This window comes from Callithrix jacchus, chromosome 8 (assembly GCF_049354715.1).
Source record: "Callithrix jacchus isolate 240 chromosome 8, calJac240_pri, whole genome shotgun sequence".
In the NCBI taxonomy this organism is placed as follows: domain Eukaryota; kingdom Metazoa; phylum Chordata; class Mammalia; order Primates; family Cebidae; genus Callithrix; species Callithrix jacchus.
Window position 1 is genome coordinate 23606189 of NC_133509.1, and position 19762 is coordinate 23625950.

Genomic DNA, 19762 nt, shown 5'->3' on the forward strand with positions numbered 1-19762 from the left:
TTTACCCATGTAACAAACCCATACATGAACCTAAAATAAAAGTTGGAAATAAAACAAAGTCATTCTGTTTCTAAAATGAATTTGTGGCATTCTAATAAATAGGCGGCAGGGTCATAAAGGTTAGTGATATAAACTGAATATAATAGAATATAATTGAATAAGCTTTGCTTTTAATTGAGTTTGTGATCATGTGAAAAACACTCCTTAACATCTTAGGCTTTATATTGTTCTGTAAGATGGAAACAATCCTGCCTTTTTTCTTTACTTTTTTTTTTTTTTTTTGAGATAGAGTCTCAGTCTGTTGCCAGGCTGGAGTGCAGTGGTGTGATCTCAGCTCACTGCAACCTCCAATTCCCTGGTTCAAGCAATTCTCCTGCCTCAGTCTCGAGTAGCTGGGATTACAAGCACACGCCCCCATACTCAGATGATTTTTGTATTTTTAGTAGAGCCTCTGTTTCACCATGTTGGCCAGGATGGTCTCAGTCTCCTGACTTTGTGATCCACCTGCCTCAGCCTCCCAAAGTGCTGGGATTACAGACATAAGCCACTGCGCCCAGCCTCCCTTTTTTCTTAACATGTCAAATGAGATGAATGGAAACTAAAGGGATGTGTCTTACTCATTTTCATGTCCCCAGGACTTAGTATAGGGTATGATATATAGACAGCCAATAAATAATGGACTCAGAGGCTGAATATATATGAAAGAACTTTCTAAATATGCTGCCAGTGGAAGCTATTATTACTGTACTTGATTTGTACTATTTCTTATTATTTAAATTCTTTACTGGAATGTGAAATCTTTTTTTTCTTTCTTTTTTTGTTGAGATGGAGACTTGCCTGGTTGCCAGGCTAGAGTGCAGTGGCGTGATCTTGACTCACTGCAACCTCCTCCTCCTGGGTTCAGGTGATTCTCCTGCCTCAGCCTCCGGAATATCTGGGACTACAAGCGCGAGTTACCATGCACAGCTAAATTTTGTATTTTTAGTAGAGATGGGGTTTCACCATGTTAGCCAGGATGGTCTCAGTCTCTTGACCTAATGATCTGCCCACCTCAGCCTGAGAACTCTTTAGTAATTATTTGCCTGTAAAATCAGTAAGTAAGGTTACCTATTATGGTTGTATTTTTGCTTACCCATAATATTTTGTTCATCAAATATTGGCTGTAAATAAATATATTTCTAAAAATATGTTGTTTTATTTTAAAAGATGTTTAGCACTTAAAATAAATGTCTCTACTTTTCTTCAGAGTAAAAATCTTTTTGTTGGTATTGGGAGATAGACTTGACAGCTTTCACCCTTCACAGTCAGCAGTATTTGAGAGCCAAATACAATCTCATTGGAGGGCAAAATGATGGAGACAAAGTAACAACATTTTAAATACTAGAATATGGTGCTAGTAACCAGAAAAGACCCCAATTTAGAAAGGGTTTATTTCTACAATGATGAGAGAAACTCTATCTTTTTCTTCTGAAATGGGATGCAACATTTTATCATTGCTTAGAGTGGAAGTATGACAAAATCATAATGCAAGAGCAAATAATGTCTACCCAGTACCGCATTTTAAAGTGATTATGAAAACATTAGCTTTTTCTAGCCTCAGCTATGAGTTTCTGCAACTGCCCACTCACTGAGTCATCTGTAGCAATTGAAAGTTTAGATATTTTCCATTTGTTAGGGTATCTTTTTTCATACAAAGTGACTTTTATCTATCCTTAATGAAGTAAGCAATACTCATATAAAATGGCATGTGCAGCATGAAAGTCTGCTTTATTGTTTCCCAGGAGTAAATGAACTTTAGGAAGCAGTTGAATATTATCAGTGTGGTAGGAACCATTAACTAAATGATACACTCTGGGAGAAGTTGGCACAATTTTCTGTTTTTGTTATATTCCCCCACTTGTACCTTCACTCAAAACTGGAGCATATCTTTTCAGTATTTGATGACAGAAAAATCATCAGATTAAATTTGATTTTTTTCTTTTTCTTCACATGATAATTACATACTAATAATTTTAACGTAATATTTTAAATAGTAAGAAAATATGGCACGTCACTAAAATATATGCAGTGGCATTGAAGACCATTTGGCCAAATAAATGGGTGACATGTTAAAATAATTGGTCTTATTTAAAAAGGAGAAGAGGGAACTTGCCTCTTTTCATTTGGTTTCTTCCCCGATCTCCTTTTCTCCATGGTAGCTAGATACGTATTTTAAAGCAATTCTGTTACTGAAAATCCTCTGCTTGTTTCTATTCCATTCTGAATTTTACTGTCTGTTGTGTTCAGGCACAAGGGAAGAGGATTGAAACGTGGGAGTGGAGATTTCTCTTTGATACACTGATTTCTTTGGTTATGGGTGTATACCTGGGAGTGGGATTGCTGGATCATATGGTAGCTCTATTTTTAGTTTTTTTGAGGAACCTCCGAAAACTGTTCTTCACAGTGATTGTACTAATTAATTTATATTTCCACCAACAATGTGCATGGATTCCCCTCTCTCTCACATTCTTGCTGTCATTTATTATTGCCTCTCTTTTGCATAAAAGCCATTTGAACTGGAGTGAGATGGTATCTCATTGATTTTGCATTTCTCTGATGATCAGTGATGTTGAGCACCTTTTCATAGACCTATTTGCCATTTGTATGTCTTTTGAGACATGTCTGTAGAGATCTTTTGCCCATTTAAAAATTGGATTATTAGACTTTTTCCTATAGAGTTGTTGGAGCTCCTTGTATAGTCTGGTTGTTAATCACTTGTCAAATGGGTAGTTTGCAAATATTTTCTCCCAGTCTGTGAGTGTCTCTTCATTCTATTGATCATTTGCTTTGCTGTGCAGAAGCTGTTAAACTTGATGTGATCCCATTTGTCCACTTTTGCTTTGGTTGCCTGTGCTTATGGGGTATTACTCAAAAAATTTTTGCTCGGTCCACTGCCCTGAAGTTTTCCAAATGTTTATTTGTAGTAGGTTTATAGTTTGAAGTCTTAGATTTAAATCTCTAATTTATTTTGATTTGATTTTTTTGTATATGGTGAGAGATAGGGGTCTAGTTTCATTGTTCTGCCTATTGATACTCAGATTCCCCAGTACCATTTATCGAAGAGACTGTCCCAATGTATGTTCTTGGCACCTTTGTTAAAAATGAGTTTACTATAGATGTATGCATTTGTTTTTGGGTTCTCTATTTTATTCCGTTGGTCTATGAGTCTGTTTTTTTATGCTAGTACCATGCTGTTTTAGTTACTATAGCATTGTAGTATAATTTGAAGTCAGGTTATGTGATTCCTCCAGTTTTGTTCTTTTTTCTCAGGATAGCTTTGGCTGTTTTGGGTCTTTTGTGTTTCCATATACATTTTAGAATTATTTTTTCTATTTATGTGAAGAATGTCACTGATGTAGTGATAGAGATTGAACTGTATATTGCTTTGAGTAGTATGGACATTTTAACAATATTGATTCTTCCAATCCATGAAGAATCTGTAGATTGCTTAAGTTGTATGGACATATTAACAATATTGATTCTTCCAAACCATGAACATGGTATATCTTCTCATTTTTTATTGTCTTCTTCCACTTATTTCATCAGTGTTTTATAGTTTTCATTGTAAGGATCTTCTTTGGTTAAGTTAATTTCTAGGTATTTTATTTATTTTTAGCTATTGTAAATGGGATTGCTTTCTTGATTTTTTTTTTTTTTTTTTCAGATTTTTTGCTGTTGGCATGTAGAAATGCTACTGTTTTTTTTTTTTGTATGTTGGGTTTGTATCTTACAACTTTACTGAATCATGTTTATTAGTTATAATAGTTTTTGGTGGAATCTTTAGGTTTATACAATATAAGATCATGGTCATCTACAAATAATGATAATTTGACTTATTTCTTTATAATTTATATATTATTTATTTCTTTCTCTTTTCTGTTTGCTCTAGTTAGGACTTCCAGTATTACTTTGAATAACAGTGGTAAAACTGGGCATCCTTGTGTTCCAGATCTTAGAGGAAAAGTTTCCAGTTTTCTCCATTCAGTATGACAATGGCTGTGGGTCCATCATATATGGCTTTTATTGTGTTGAGGTATGTTCCTTCTGTACCTAGTTTTTGAATGTTTTTATCATGAAGGGATGTTGAATTTTAGCAAATGCTTTTTCAGCATCCATTGAAATGATCATATGGTTTTTGTCCTTCATTCTGTTAATATGATGTATCATGTTGATTGGTTTGCATATATCAAGCCATCCTTGCATTTTCAGGTTAAATCCTATTTGATCATGATGAATGATCCTTCTTATGTATTGTTGAATTCAGTTTGCTAGTATTTTGTTGAGAATTTTTGCATAAATGTTCATCAAATATGTTAGCCTGTGTCTTTTTCTTTGTATTAATGTGTTTTTGTATGATTTTGGAATCAAGATAATACTGGCCTCATAGAATGAGTTTGGAAGTATTTTCTCCTCCTATATCTTTCAGAATAGTTTGAGTAGCATTCATATTAATTCTTTAAATGTTTTGTAGAATTCAGCAGTGAAGCTATTGAGTCCTGGGCTTTCCTTTGCTGGGAGACTTTTTATTATGACATTGATCTCATGATTTGTTATTGGTCTGTTCAGGTTTTGGGTTTCTTCATGATTCAATCTTTGTAGGTTGTATGTGTTGGAATTTATCCATTTATTCTAGGTTTTCCAATTTATCGACATGTAGTTACTCATAGTAGCCTCTTATGATCCTTTGAATTTCTGCTGTATTGATTTTAATTTCTCCTCTTTCATCTTTGATTTTATTTATTTGAGTCTTCTTTTTTTAATTAAAACAATTTTTTTTTCTTTCTCTTAAGCACTGTTCAGAGAGTCTTCTTTTTTTCTTAGTCTGGCTAAAGTTTGTTAATTTTGTTTATCTTTTGAAGAAACCAGCATTTCATTTCATTGGTCATTTGTTTTTTGCTTCAATTTTATTTATTTATTCTCCGATCTTTATTATTTCTTCTACTAATTTTGGGTTTGGTTTGTTCTTGCTTTTCTAGTTCTTTAACTTTCATTGTTAGGTTTCTAATTTGAAATTTTCTGTTGTTTTTATATAGGTGCTTATAGCTATAAATCTTCCTTCTGGTGCTGCTTTCGCTATATCCCATAGGTTTTTGGTATTCTGTGTTTCTATCATTATTTGTTTCAAGAGGTTTTAACATTTTTCTCAATTCCCTCATTGACCTGCTGGTCATTCAGGAGCATATTGTTTAATTTATATGTGTTTATATAGTTTACAAAATTCATCTTGTTATTGATTTCTAGTTTTATTCCATTGTGGTCAGAGAAGATATTTGATATAATTTCAATTTTTTTGAAATTTTAAAGAATTGTTTTGTGGCCTAATGTATGATTTGTCCTTGAGAATGATCATGTGCTGAGAAGAAGAATGTGTATGCAGCAGCCATTGGATGAAATGTTCTGTAAATACCTATTAGGGCCATTTGTTATAGAAGTGAGATGAAATTGGATGTTTCTTTGTTGATTTTCTGTTTGGATGATCTGTCCAGTGCTGAAAATGGGATGTTGAAGTTTCCAACTATTATTGTATTGAGATATAACTCTCTCTTTAACTCTACATTTTTCTCTCTCTCTCTTTAGCTCTAATAATATTGCTTTATATATCTAGGTCCTCCAGTGTTGGGTGCATATATATTTACAATTGTTATATCTTCTTACTGAATTGACCCCTTCATCATTATTTAATCACCTTATTTGATAATAGTTTTTGTCTTGAAATCTATTTTGTCTGAAATAAGTATAGCTACCCCTGCTCTTGTTTGGTTTCCATTGGCATGGAATATAATTTTCCATTTCTTTATTTTAAGTATGTGCGTCTTCATAGATGAAATGTGTTTCTTATAGGCAACAGATAGTTGGTTTTTTTTTTTTTTCTTTTAAATCCTTTCTGCCAGTTTGTGTCTTTTGATTGAAGAGTTTCATCCATTTACATTCAATATTATTATTGATAAGTAAGTAACTTTCTCCTACCATGTTTTTATTTGTTTTGTGGTTGTTCTGTGGTCTTCCTTCATTCCTTCCTGTCTTGGTTTTAGTGAGGGTGATTTTTCTCTGGTGTTATGCTTTAATTACTTGCTTTTGATTTTTTGGTTTGAGGCTACTGTGTGGCTTGCAAATAGCATCTGTCTACCTACCTACCTATCTATAGATAGATATTTAATAATGGGTTTTAAATAACGCTCTATTTTAAATTGGTGACAACACTGCGTAAACAAATAAGCAAAGAAAACAACTAAGAAGAACTACAGTTTATCTTCATCCCACCTGCTTTTTAACTTTTTGTTGTTTCTGTTTATATCTTATTGTACTATCTGTGTTTTTAAAAATTACAGTTGTTATTTTTGATCAATATTTATGTTTTAGTCTTTCTACTAAGGAGATGAGTAACTTAAACACTAGAATTACAGTTTAATTGTTAATTGTTGTAATACTATATGCTTTTCTATGTACTATTAGCAGTGAGTTTTCTATCTTCAGATCATTATTTTTTGCTCATTGAAGTTCTTTTCTTTCAGATTGAAGAACTATTAGCACTTCTCAAAGGTCTGTTGTTAATGAAATCCCTTTTGTTTGTTTGACTTTTGTTTATCTGGGAAGGCCCTTATTTCTTTTTAATGTTTGAAAGATACTTTCGCTGGATATATAGTGCTCTAGGATAAAGGTTTTTTTCCTTAAGCACTTTAGATATGTTATGCCTCTTGTCTCATAGCCTGTAAAGTTTCCACTGAAAAGTCTCCTGCCAGTCTTATTGGAGCTATATTGTATGTTATTTGTTTCTTTTCTCATGCTGTTAAAACAGCATGGTCTCGATGCTCCTGGATGTCCATTGGTGTTTTTCTTTCTTTATCTTTGACCATTGAAAGTTTGATTATGAAATGTCCTGAGGTAGTCTTACATAGGTTAAATTTTCTTGGTGTTATATAACATTCTTGTACTTGTGCCTGATTCTTTTATTTTAGTCTGTTAGTTCAATTTATCTGATAATTCTGAATCCCTTCTCTATTTTATTTAGAATTTTATTGAGTTTTCTCAAAAATAGCTATTTTAGTTTTTTTTTTTTAATTTTTAACTTTTAAATGTTGTGGGTACATTGTAGGTATATACATTAAGGGCTACATTAAATGTTTTGATACAGGAATGGAATGAGTAATAGTGACATCATGGGGTATCCATCCCCTCAAGCATTTATCTTTTGAAACAGCTATTTTGAATTATATATCTGAAAGGTCACATTATCTCTGTCTCTCCTGGATTGGTTCCTGGTGCCTTATTCAGTTTGTTAAATAGGTCATGTTTTCCTAGATGGTCTTGACACTCCTGGATGTCCATTTGTGTGTGGTCATTGAAAAGTTAGGTATTTTATTGTAGTCTTTGCAATCTGGCTCATTTATACACATTCTTTTTGAGAAGACTCTCCAGGTATTTGAAGGACTTGGGTGTTGTAATCTAAGTCTTTAGTTACTGCAGCCATGTCTGCATTGGGGACACCCTGAAGAGCGTCCATGAGGGTAGAAAACCTGTGTTTTCCTATTCAAAGTTAGACCCCTGTACCTCTTTTTATATCTCATATGGCATAGACATGATTTAGGAGTAGATGAGTATATAAAAATATATATGATGCATATTAATCTTTGGGCCATGAGTTGAAAATAATCTGGCGGTTAAGGCTGCAGAGATTGCCTTGAATTGCAGTGGTGTTAATACATCTGTAATTCTGAGCGATTAACCTCTTTGATAAATTATCAGAAATTTGAGGTTTTTTTTGGTTCTCTTGCTATATTGTACTTTTTTCTGTTAGAAGGATTTCAGTTTTTTCACATAGATTGTCATTATCTCAGTTATGATCTAAGCTACTCAGGTAACTTTGGCCACACCATTCAGAGTGAACAACTATGATCAGTATTGTTTAGTGTGTATCCCACAAGTGGTTCTATTATTTCCATATTGAGGATTCTCATTTTTAGTTCAGTCTAGCAAACATTTTCTGAGTGCCTCAAGCCTGGTGCTAAATGCTGCAGGTACAAAAATGAATGAACTATAGTCTGGGCCATCCTGTATCTCCCTGCCCGGGAAGAGAATTTCAGTGCTATGTGTCAAGTACAATTACAGGATCATAATTTTGCTCTTTGGTGTTAATTTGACCATTCTGATATAAATACAGTTTATAGGCTAAGAGTTTAAAGTCTTTCTAATAGTTCATCAGGCTTCGCATTCTGGTATTACCACTTTTTAAGAACCTACAGGTGAATAATCAGATATTAGTATATATGTGATAATCTCTTCCCCTGTTAAATTTCTTAGTTTGTGGCCTGCTCCCTAACCTCAGCTCCCACTTGCTGCTGGAAAGAGAACTCTTTAATTTGTTTGCTATCTTATTTCCTTATATTAGTTTGCACTCTGTTAGCATGCAATGTCAAGAGTTGGCAGAATTTAGGATCCTTTGATAGTGATTTCTCTTCCCTTTTTTGGGGATACTAAAGTGATTCAAACTTCTGTATTTTTGTGCTTTACACTTCTTCTTTTGATTACTTGCTGGTGGGTACTGTTATCTTAGCCTGAGCCAGAAATAGTGCCATCTAATCATGTTGCTTTTCATTTCAAGTTGGCAGGATCTTTGATAACAATGTAATAGTTTGGCCTGGTGTTCTTGAGTTGTAGTTGAAAGGATTCTAGTATCTGTATCATAGAGAATAAATAGTGCCCCCTTTCCCTGGTATCTCCTTTTGTATTTTGCCCTCAGTTAGGTTGGTGCCAGTACCCTTTCCTCATGTATTTGAATCTGACCTTTATATTTCTGTCCTGCTAGAACATAAACTTCGTGAGCAGGGGGTCCTCTTGTTCACAGATGTATTCTAGCACTTGGAATAGCGCCTGGTATACAGCAGCTTGCAGTAATAAATACTGTTGAATGAATGGCATGTGAACAGTGCTACCCAGAAGACTGAATGAATCTTTAATGCCCGGTTCCTGTTTCAGAGCAAGGAGTTGTATTCCTATTCTTTGTGTGAAACTATGTAGCTCAGCAGTAGCACCATGGGTCTGGGCGGCCTCAACCAGTATCATTTGCTTAGGTAACTAAGAAGATTCCTACTGCTCAACTTATCCAGGAATAAAGAGAGTCATAAATGGAGTCTTCTAAGCCTGTGAGGCTGGGATTCAACGTGCATGTGGGGCTGGGATTCAAGGTCCCTGTGACTTTAAACTGAAATCGTGATGGAGACAGTGAACCCTCACAGTCCTAGAGAGCCCTTTGAGCTTATTCTACAGAGGTAAAAGTTCTTACCTTTTTGGTTGTGTCATCTTGCAAGGAGTTCCTGAAATTCCCAGGGCATCTGTCTATTGGATTGTGCCCCAGGAAAAGCTGACAGACAGTTTATTGCCCTGTTTAAGAGCTGGGGATCTGCAACCAGACCACCTTGTTGAAATCTTGGTATGGTCATTTCCCTTGTGTGTGGTCTTCAGCAAATTACTTATTTTGTTTCTTAGTTACCTCATTTTTAAAATGAAAATAAAATAGTATCTAATTTATAGCCTCCTTTGTGGATTATTATAGGCAAAGGGCTTAGAACATGCTTAGCATATAGTACCAATGTTCAGTAAATATTAACATTTACACATTTGATACAAAGAATATTCATACTTCTTTTACTCATTTTCATTCTATTGTGCTTTCCTGAGGAAGATGAAGTTATAGAGGTGCAGCTGATGTCCTGGTAATTTTATAAAGGCCCACCTATGCCCAAGGAGGTGTGTTGAGCATATGATGGCACATCACATCAGCTTCTAATGGTGTCATCCATCACCATGTGTCAGGTGGAGAACTTTAGCTCTTGAGAGCTCTAATTATCCTCAAAGCAGGCCATGCTCAATTTGACAGTGTCATGATTTTTAATATTTGAAAATTCCAGAGTTACTACTCTGGATGTAATCCTTTCTTTTCTTCTTTTCTCCTGCTTTTACTTATACAGTTAGGTGAATATGATGCTCCACTTCCTACACAGATACCCAAATAGCTCTGACTGCTGAAATATTGGTATCTTACTGTCAGCACATAACTTGTTGCTATGTTATTGAAATTTTCACTGTTTTGAAATTTTCACTGTTAACTGGGTTTGAATCCCAGCGCTCCCAAGCCTCAGTTTTCTTTCATTTGCCAAATGGGATGAAAATATCCACCTCATAGGGTTGTTGCGAGGATTAGTAATGAATACAAAACACAACATAGTACTTGAAATGTAATATTAGTTGTAAGTTGATGTATCTATCATCATAGTCGTTGCCATCATCATCCTATGTTTCAAATCAGCAATGAAATACAGACTACACTAATCCCCTTTCTGCTTAGAATTGTGAGTCTAAATGAAATGTAGCAGTTCCTTGCTTGAACTATGCTGAAAACCTTCCAATTGCAGTCAAGATTCTACTACCTTCTAGGATATACAGGAATGGTGGAACATAGTAAACCTTGAGATTTGGCTTTCCTATCTTTGTATTTTAGCCTTTCTACCCAAATGCAATAACCTAGATTTCTATTACATGCTCCCCTTGATGCCTCTTCCAGTAAAACTGCAATAATGTGATTTGTACTCTGTCCTTGAATTGAAGACAGAATTAGGAAGTGCATCCAGTACGCTGAGTAGCAAAGTTCTGAAATGGCCGCTGAGATAATTACTTTCATAATAACATACAAAATGATATGTACAACTATGAGTTATCATCCCAGCTTTGTTATATTTATTTTTGTTTGACTTGCAAAACATCCCTCCATGAGAGATGGTATTATCTACCATTTACAAATCAGGAAAACAAGGCTCAAAAAGGTCAAATAATTTGCCGAAGTTTGCACACCTTAGTGACACACAGGGTTGATTCACTCTGTGGTTTTTTTCCTTTTTGCTCAAAATTAGAAAGTTGAATCCCAAAATTAGGGTCAAAATTTTTCCTATAAAAACTTTATAAATTATACAACTAAAAAAAGAGAATGGATACAGTGGTTCACGCCTGTAATCCCAACACTTTGAGAGACCAAGACAGGAAAATCACTTGAGCCCAGGAGTTCAAGATCAGCCTAGGCAATATAGTGAAACCTTGTGTCTACAAAAAAATTTAAAAATTAGCCAAACTTGGTGGTGCACGTCTGCAGTCCTAGTTGAGGCTGAGGTGGGACGATTGTTTGAGCTTAGGAAGCAGAGGTTGCGGTGAACCAAGATAGCACCACTGCACTCCAGCCTGGGCGACAGAATGAGACTGTGTCTCAAAAAAGAAAAAAAGAATTAGCCAAAGAAGCTAAACAGGCAGAAAGAAGATAAAAAGAAAAGTTAATAAATGTGGAACATAAAAGACAAAATGGAAACAAATTTATTCAAGTATGTCTGGTAAAGAAACAATTCATATAAGGCCTGTTTGATGGATGATATTTTTATTTTTGGAGGGTAGTGTGAAGTTTTAATTTGAGACTCAGAATTCAAACTTGAAACTATAGAAGAGTGGATAAAGAGAATATTAGCAGTTGAAAGCAAAATGTAGAAATAGAAACATTATGTGTATTTAACAGAAAACAATGATCAACATGAAATGTTGAAGATATATATGCCAAGTGATAGTTGTGGTTCAGAGAACGCAAATTGCACGTATTCTTTGGTACATGGAGAGAAGATTCAGATAGGCATTCCGGAGATATTATTTCCTGAGTTATATCTTTCTGGAAATGACATGCCAGTGTGAGACTTCTTTTATTTGGAATGTTTAAGCAGGGGACAAGGAGGGAAACACTGGATAGCTACTGCAACTATCTAAGGAAGTGTTGTAGTACACTAAAAGTTCAGATACCAATTTCATTAGCTGCATGTTAGCATATCATATGTGTCACTCTGCGGGTTTACCTTTTACCTATGAAGCCCACATTGATAATTAAACATTTTTACATGTTTAAACTTCTACAAGGGCCTCAAGTTTTGTACCTTCATTTTACTCATGATCCAGTTGCATATACTTATCAAATTGATTTTTTTTTTGAGACAGGATCTTGTCCTGTTGCCCAGGCTAGAGTGTAATGATGCTATCATGAGTTACTGCAGCTTTGACCTTCTGGGCTCAAGCAGTCCTCCTGCTTCAGCCCCACAAGTAGCCAGGACCACAGGTGTGTACCACTGTGCTCAGCTTATTTCAGCTATATGTAATTAGCACATACTAAGTATACCCACTTGCTAATATTCACTTCAACAGGATAAAACTGGCCTTACCTCCCTTCCTTACCAATCGGCTCTCCTCTGACTTCTAGATTTGTCAGGAAGGCTGTCATTCACATAGTTGCCCAGATACCAAAATGCTGAAGTCACCTTTTATTCATTGAGTCAACTTTATATCTAACCAAGTATGGTAGTTCTTCCTTTGGAATATATAGCTTGTTCTTTCCCTTCACTGTCACTATTTTATTTATTAATTTTTAATTTTTTTTTGCTATGGAGGAAAAGATAATTATTGCTTGTTTTTTGGGAATTCTCATAACTTCTTCAAGTAATTTCGTAACACATTTTCCTGGGTGGTGATTTTAAAATTTTGCTTAATTTAGTTATTTAACCCTAGTTTGGCTGGTAGGTATGTACCAGTAGGTAGGAAGTAACTGGAGAGTTACTTCCCTATTGGAGATTTGATTTTCAGTTCTGCTAAAAGAGGAGGTCATACACATTAGTTAGGGTTGTCATAAAAGTAGTTGAAAACATCAGCTGTTAACAAATCACTTTTCTTATGTGATTGTTTTGAATTTGAACAACAATTCCATCTGTTTTGCCTTGAATAAAAGGTAAGACATGCATTAAGACAAATATTTGTAAACTAGGATGAGGGAATTCATACCCTACAAAATTATTTTAGAAGCAGACTAATTGTATTTACACCAGATAGTGAACATCCAGTCTTTTGAGAGAGTAAAGCATCAGATAACTTAGCATTTAAAAAATGTATTGATGTGTCTGTTTCCAGGAAGAGGGAATTTATTAATTTAAGGGAGCAAGTATTTTTGTAGAAAAGATTATCTGGATTGTAATCGGGCCTTAATGGCAGTTTTCTTGTGAGGAATACTAGAAGGAGGGAGATAATTTCTGTTGGAGATGTATTCTTTTTTTTTTTGTAGGAAGAGAGGAAGTCAGGAAGGGAGGAAAAAAGGGAGGGAGGGAGGGTGGGAGGCAGTGAGAGAGGGAGGGAGGGAGAGAAGGGAAGGAAGGAAATCAGGCAATGAGAGAGACATTGCTGACTTGGATCTAGAGGTCTACAAGTTGGTTTCTTCTTTTTTTGAGAGAAGGAAAGAAAAAAAAGGAGTGAAGGAGAGGAAGAAAGAGGAAGAAAAAGGGAGAGAGAATGGAAATGTTGCTTTATTCTAAAAAAAATGAGTATTAATAATGGCCAATCAATATTTCATTTAAACCTATGAGTAGGTGTGATGTGGTATTGACAAGAATGTATATTTTGTGTATTTAAAGTGGAGAGCTCTATAAATATTTATTAAGTTTACTTGTTCTGGATCTGAGTTCGAGTCCTTGATATCCTTATTAATTTTCTGTCTCATTCAGTCTAAGTCTCTATGTATCTGGGTGTTAGGATCATTAGCTCTTGTTGTTGCATTGATCCTTTTACCACTATATCTTTGTTGCTTTAAAATCTATTTTATCAGATACGAGAATTGCAACTCCTGCTTTTTATTTATTTATTTATTTTTGCTCTCCATTTGGTTGGTAAATCTTTCTCCATCCCTTTGTTTTGAGTCTTTGTGTATCCTTGCATGTGAAATGGGTCTGGATGTAGCATATTGTTGGGTTTTGGCTGTATCTTCTGATTGGGGGATTTAGTCAATTTAAATTTAGGATTACTGCCATTTGATGTTAACTAGCTGTTTTATCCATTTATTGATGTAAATTCTTCTTTATGTTGATGCTCTTTACTTTTTGGTATATTTTTAGAAAGGCTAATACTGGTTGTTTCTTTCTATGTGTAATGCTTCTTTCAGAAGCTCTTGTAAAGCAGGCCTGGTGGTAATAAAATCTCTGAGTACTTGCTTGTTCATAAAAGATTTTATTTTTCCTTCAGTTGTGAAGCTTAGTTTGGCTGGATATGAAATTCTGGGCTGAAAGTTCTGTTCTTTAAGGATGTTGAATATTGGCCCCCACTCTCTTCTGGCTTGTAGAGTTTCTGCTGAGAGATCTGCTGTAAGTCTGATAGGCTTCCCTTTGTGGGTAACCTGACCTTTCTCTCTGGCTGCCCTTAGTATTTTCTCCTTCGTTTCAACCCTGGTGAATCTTAACGATTATGTGCCTTGGGGTTGCTCTTCTTGACGAATATCTTTGTGGTGTTCTCTGTATTACCTGGAGTTGAATATTGTCCTGTTTTGCTAGTTTAGGAAAATTTTCCTGAATAATATCCTGAAGAATATTTTCCAGCTTGGATTCATTCTCTCCGTCGCATTCAGGTACACCTATCAAACGTAAATTTGGTCTTTTTACATAGTCCCACATTTCTTGGAGACTTTGCTCATTCCTTTTTATTCTTTTTTCTCTAATCTTGTCGTTTTATTTCATTAAGTTGGACTTCGACCTCTGATATCCTTTCTTCTGCTTGAACAATTCGAATGTTTAAACCTGTGCATACTTCTTGGAGTTCCTGCATTGTATTCTTCAGTTCCATTAATTCACTTATATTCCTCTCTAAGTTGTCTATTCTCATTAGGATTTCGTCAAACCTTTTTTCAAAGTTCTTAGTTTCTTTACATTGGGCTACAACATGTTCTTTTAACTCACAGAAGTTTCTTATTATCCATGTTCTGAAGCCTGATTCTGTTAATGGGATGTACTCGTTCTCCATCAAGCCTTGTTCCCTTGTTGATGAGGAACTGTGATCCTCTTTAGAGGGAGAGGCATTCTGATTTTGAGTATTCTCAGCCTTTTTATGCTGGTTTCTTCCCATCATTGTAAATTTATCCACCTGTTGTCTTTGTAATTACCAACTTTCAGATTAGGTCTCTGAATGGACGTCCAAGTTGTTAATTCCCAGGGCCGAAATATGAGCAAACCACTGCGCCTGCCAAAACAGTGGTTTTAAGACTGATAATGCTTTTCTGCCCAGTAATCTCCAGTCTAGCTTCCTTCTTGAGTCTGTAATAGGCGACTCTGCCTTCCCAGAGTGCCAAACTTTGGTCAGAAGGGGAACCAGTCCCGTTTACTCTACACCAAGAGCTGCCGCACCGGCCACAAGAGTCGCGCTGGCGACCCATGCAGCTCCTCTGAACCTCGGTCCGAAGGGGAACCAGTCCCGTTTACTCTGCACCAGTAGCTGCTGCGCTGAGGTGCCGGCAAAACTGCTGCGCCGGCCACAGGAGTCGTGCTGGCGACCCGTGCAGCTCCTCCACTTGGAATCTTCTGCTCCATGAGTGACCAAAATTTGAAAGTGTGGCGTCCTCTCGTTCTCTGCGCTTTCACTGAGAGCTGCAATCCCAAGATGTTAGCGATCGGCCATCTTGAATCGTTCTGCTGGAGATGTATTCTATGTTGAGAACACAGAAATAGTTCAGAAATGCATTAGGAATGTTTACAGGCTTATATACATTTTATTGAGTTAACAAGCTTACTGTGTCTTGTTTAAATAGATTTTTAAAAAATTATGGATATACAATAATTGTATTAAATAGATTAAAGATCTTTGGTAAGAGGATCCCTCTCCATCTGCAGATTCCAATATATTTCTGTTGTGGGACAGCCTAACTATACATGTCTTTCCATTGAGGTGTTAATGAGGCATGAGTTTGCAGTTCAGTAGGAATCTAAACATAGTGGTGTCCTGGGAAGATCCTCTTGCACATGGTCTGACGTAATGGATGACCAACTATGGGACATGGGGAAAGCAACATTTCTCTCTTGGCTTCATTTCTCACTCTGTCATTAAACCAAGGGCCCTTCTATCTCTGAGTCTTCAGATTTTAATGCCACCAAAATCCCTTCTAAGCTCCTCATGGAGAGGAGGTGTTTGTTCCATAGCCCTTTCTGTTTTTTTAATGTAGTCCTTGTTCTGATGGGTATGAACAAAGTCAGCCTAAATGTTTTGGGGTTTTGGAAATTTTTTCCCCTCTGATTATAATTCAGTGACTTAAACAGATACTGAACTTATGACCATGATGTTTGTAGCTTTGTGCTACTAACAGCATTTTAACAAAAAAGCAGAATTGTTTCCAAATTAGAAATCTATGAAAATTCAAATGTTGATGAAGTTGTTGTACATAGAGCCATTCTTAGGAATACATGGTATGCTCATTCCAATAGTAACTTCAGTATAAGAGATAATTAAGAACAAGGACATTGGAGGTGTACTTCCTGGGTCCACATCTGGTTCTGCCATTTGCTTGTTTTGTAACTTTGGACAAGTTATAATACCTACTAAATAGATTTTCTGAGGAATATATGCCTTGCCTATAGTTCTATATATGTTTAACTGCTGTTATTATTTTTACATTCCAGGAGTTAGCACCTCCTATAATAGCTCCATTAATCCTAATGGTAGTTCTGTGAATGGAGTACCATTTTTATTTTCATGAAAAGACCAAGACTCAGAGAGGTTAAATAATTGACTCAAGATCACGTATAAAATGGGTGCTAGATTCAAATCAGGTTTATTTGACTCGTTCCAAAACTCAGACTCCTTCCTTCTTCATATATTCTTCCCCAAGCCTGGTCCTTTGGAAATTCTCAGTGCTGTTAACTAGTCAGGAGGGAGTTGGTGTTAGAAGACCAAAGGTTCAGATTGCATCTAAATAAGTGCCTCTGTTAATCACCATGAAAAAATGATATGACTCTTCTTCTCTTTAGAAATGTGCCTTTCAGACTTCAGGGTTTTCCATGAATTATTTTCATGCAGTGTGACTTCCTTTTGTCTGTCTTCTTTCTCTACAGAATGAGGCAGCCTTGGCACCTAGCCTTCCTTATGACAGTGACCTCAAAAAGTATCTGGACTGGGTTAGAAAAAAGACTCCTTTGCTTTATCTCCATCCTTACCTTTAGAGAGTAAAAATTGTAATACACAAAATAATTACAATGAAGTTAACAACCAGAGCATTCCCCATAGCTCCCTTTATTTCTCAGATATTTCTTTAATATTTAGCTATCCGACATTTTAATCTGAAGGTTAGACCTTGGATTTTTTTGCTGGAAAATTAGAATGGCTACAGAGTGAAACAGCATCATTGTCTTCTATTTGCAAAACTTTAAAGTACATTTGTTTTAACTACCTCTAACCATTTTTTTTTCATTAACCATTATTCTTTAGCAGAAATAATGACACACAAATAGGCTTCTGTCATTACCCAACTTCCTTATGACAGTATTATACTTATTTCTCAATAATAGTAATCAGGATGGTGTTGGGCGAAGGCATTTCACATTTTGAATCTGAGAAGATTTTAGGTTGACCCTAGTTGCTGAATCAACTCAGTATTTCAGGAAAGTATCTTATACATGGGTTCCAAGTAGTATAAATATTAAAAAGTTAATTGCATATGCTCTGAGAAATTCTGTAAGTACTCCTTAGCCTTTATTTCATAGATGAACAGTGAAGACAGTGGTAAGGGAATTTTATCAAGTTTATTTATTAAAAGTGCTGGGGGCAGACTGTTTACTTAGAGCCAGATGATCTGTCACAACTACTCAACTCTGTTGACATAGCAAAAGCAGCCACAGGCAACTTGTAGCCAAATGGGTGCGACTGCTTAGATAAAACTTTATGTATGCAGGCTTAGTTTGAGAATCCTAAATAGATTTGGTGGAGGCCCAGTGAAGGCAATTGGCACACGTGTTGATGAAAATGGTTGTTTAAGCTTCTGGCAAATTTGAATGCTAACTTATAAAGGAGTCAGTAGGGTTTATCTGAAAATAGAAGCAGTGGTTTGAAATATCACAGCACTAAGGACCACTCTCACAAGGAGTTCTGTTTCCAAAATGGCATAATTTTGTTCCTCATGTATGCTTAATAGAGTAACGCATAATGTATTATTGATTTGGAAACTAGTATTTGTCCAGAGCTACATGTGCAGACTTTCAGTTTTCTTTGTACATTTAAAAATGATAAATGGAAAGTATAATACCATTCAAGGGAGGAACTCCCCAATACTTAAGTAGTTATTTGCCAAATCACATTTTGGGTTGTTTCTATTTTTAACTGACATACTGACTTAAGTTTGCCAAAGCCTGATTGCATTCGGAAGGAATATGGCATTGTTGCTATTTTCTCTGCATGAGAACATCTAAAACAGGTGGCTGGCAGCAGGGAAGGAGTGAAGGTAAAGGACAAAAATATAATAGTTTGTGAGCATGTATTTTTTTCCCACTAAATTTCAGATTTAGCTAGGTTATGTTTTGTTTCACTCTGATCTTTAGAATACTTCATTTATTTTCTACATTCCATACCCTCCCTCAAGTAAATAAGGGAAATCCCACAATATTACAATTAGTATTGAATTCACATTTTTATTATTGAGGCATAATTGTAAATCATTTTGTTAGAGTTTAATCTTTTGATTTAAGTTGACTAGTGTTTTTATTTGCAGTCTGTTTTTCACAGTGTTTTATCCTAAGTATGTTTCCATGAATGGGTAGTTTGATTTTTAGAGCTAGAGAGAGTTACTGAGTTAAGGTGCACCAGGTAATTTAGAAACATTTTAAAATAGTGGCTTCATAATTGCTACATCTTAGAGCTTAAGAAATAGAAGAGGTTAGATTGACCAAAGTTATTCTAAAAAGCAAACCGAGACCCATGTATTTTATATTAGATCACATTTCTGTGCTTTTATTAGAACCATTGATTTGGTAGAATTTCTAAATCTAGTAAGATTATTATAAAAATGATGTCATATATGGGAATGATGCCAGTTTGAGGCTACAACTGGGTATAGTCTTGGGTAGTGTTTTTCTAAAAGCTTCCTTTTTGTTATTCACACTAATAGCATAAGGATGTCATGCAGGAAATTTGAATCCCTAGCGGAAGATTTTGAACAGAGTTCTGGCAACTAGGGTTATCACATTTTTATGTATCCTTTAACAGTTTATCCTACTTAAAATGATCAAAGGAAGGAACATGGAGTCAGATGTTGCAAGTTTTAACTCTGATGTTTCTTCTCAAGGCAGATTTCCTTTTGCAGTGTGGATCTTATTCTTTACTTAAAATAATGATATAAACTGGCTGGCCATGGTGGCTCACACCTGTAATCCCAGCACTTTGGGAGGCTGAGATGGGTGGATCACCTGAGGTCAGGAGTTTGAGACCAGCCTAACCAATATGGTGAAACCCCATTGCTACTAAAAATACAAAATTAGCTGGGCGTGGTGGTGAGTGCCTGTAATCTCAGCTACTCAGGAGGCTGAGACAGGAGACTTGCTTGAACCCAGGTGGTGGAGGTTGCAGTGAGCCAAGATAGTGCCACTGCACTCCAGCCTGGGTGACAGAGCAAGATTCCGTCTCAAAAAATAAATAATGATATAAAGTGATTTCATATTTCAACATTTTGATCATTCAGAAACTGATGTATGAATATATTTTCAAAGTAGATACAATAAACATTTTAAGAAAAGTTCTTTTTTTCCTTTGTTTTAGTAATATTCATAAAAGCTCATTTTTGGAGTCAGCTTGATTCATTGAGCCCTATATGGAAAAACTTCCTTGTGTATTGAATCTCATTTGGATTCCCCTTTAAGAA

The 19762-nt window shown here is 35.6% G+C and overlaps 1 protein-coding gene across 38 annotated transcripts in view; it reads left to right on the forward strand.

Annotated features, from left to right (window-relative positions):
- PEAK1 (pseudopodium enriched atypical kinase 1) overlaps nucleotides 1-19762 on the forward strand; it is a 308653-nt gene that overhangs the window by 17969 nt on the left and 270922 nt on the right. For 5 of the 38 annotated variants that reach the window (XM_078333891.1, XM_078333889.1, XM_078333896.1 and 2 more), the window contains one exon: nucleotides 1-19762. This exon is cut by the window's left edge; it is cut by the window's right edge and continues 14073 nt beyond it. The exons of the other annotated variants lie outside the window; for them this stretch is intronic. The gene's annotated coding sequence lies outside the window, so the exon portion shown is untranslated. 38 annotated transcript variants of the gene reach the window in all.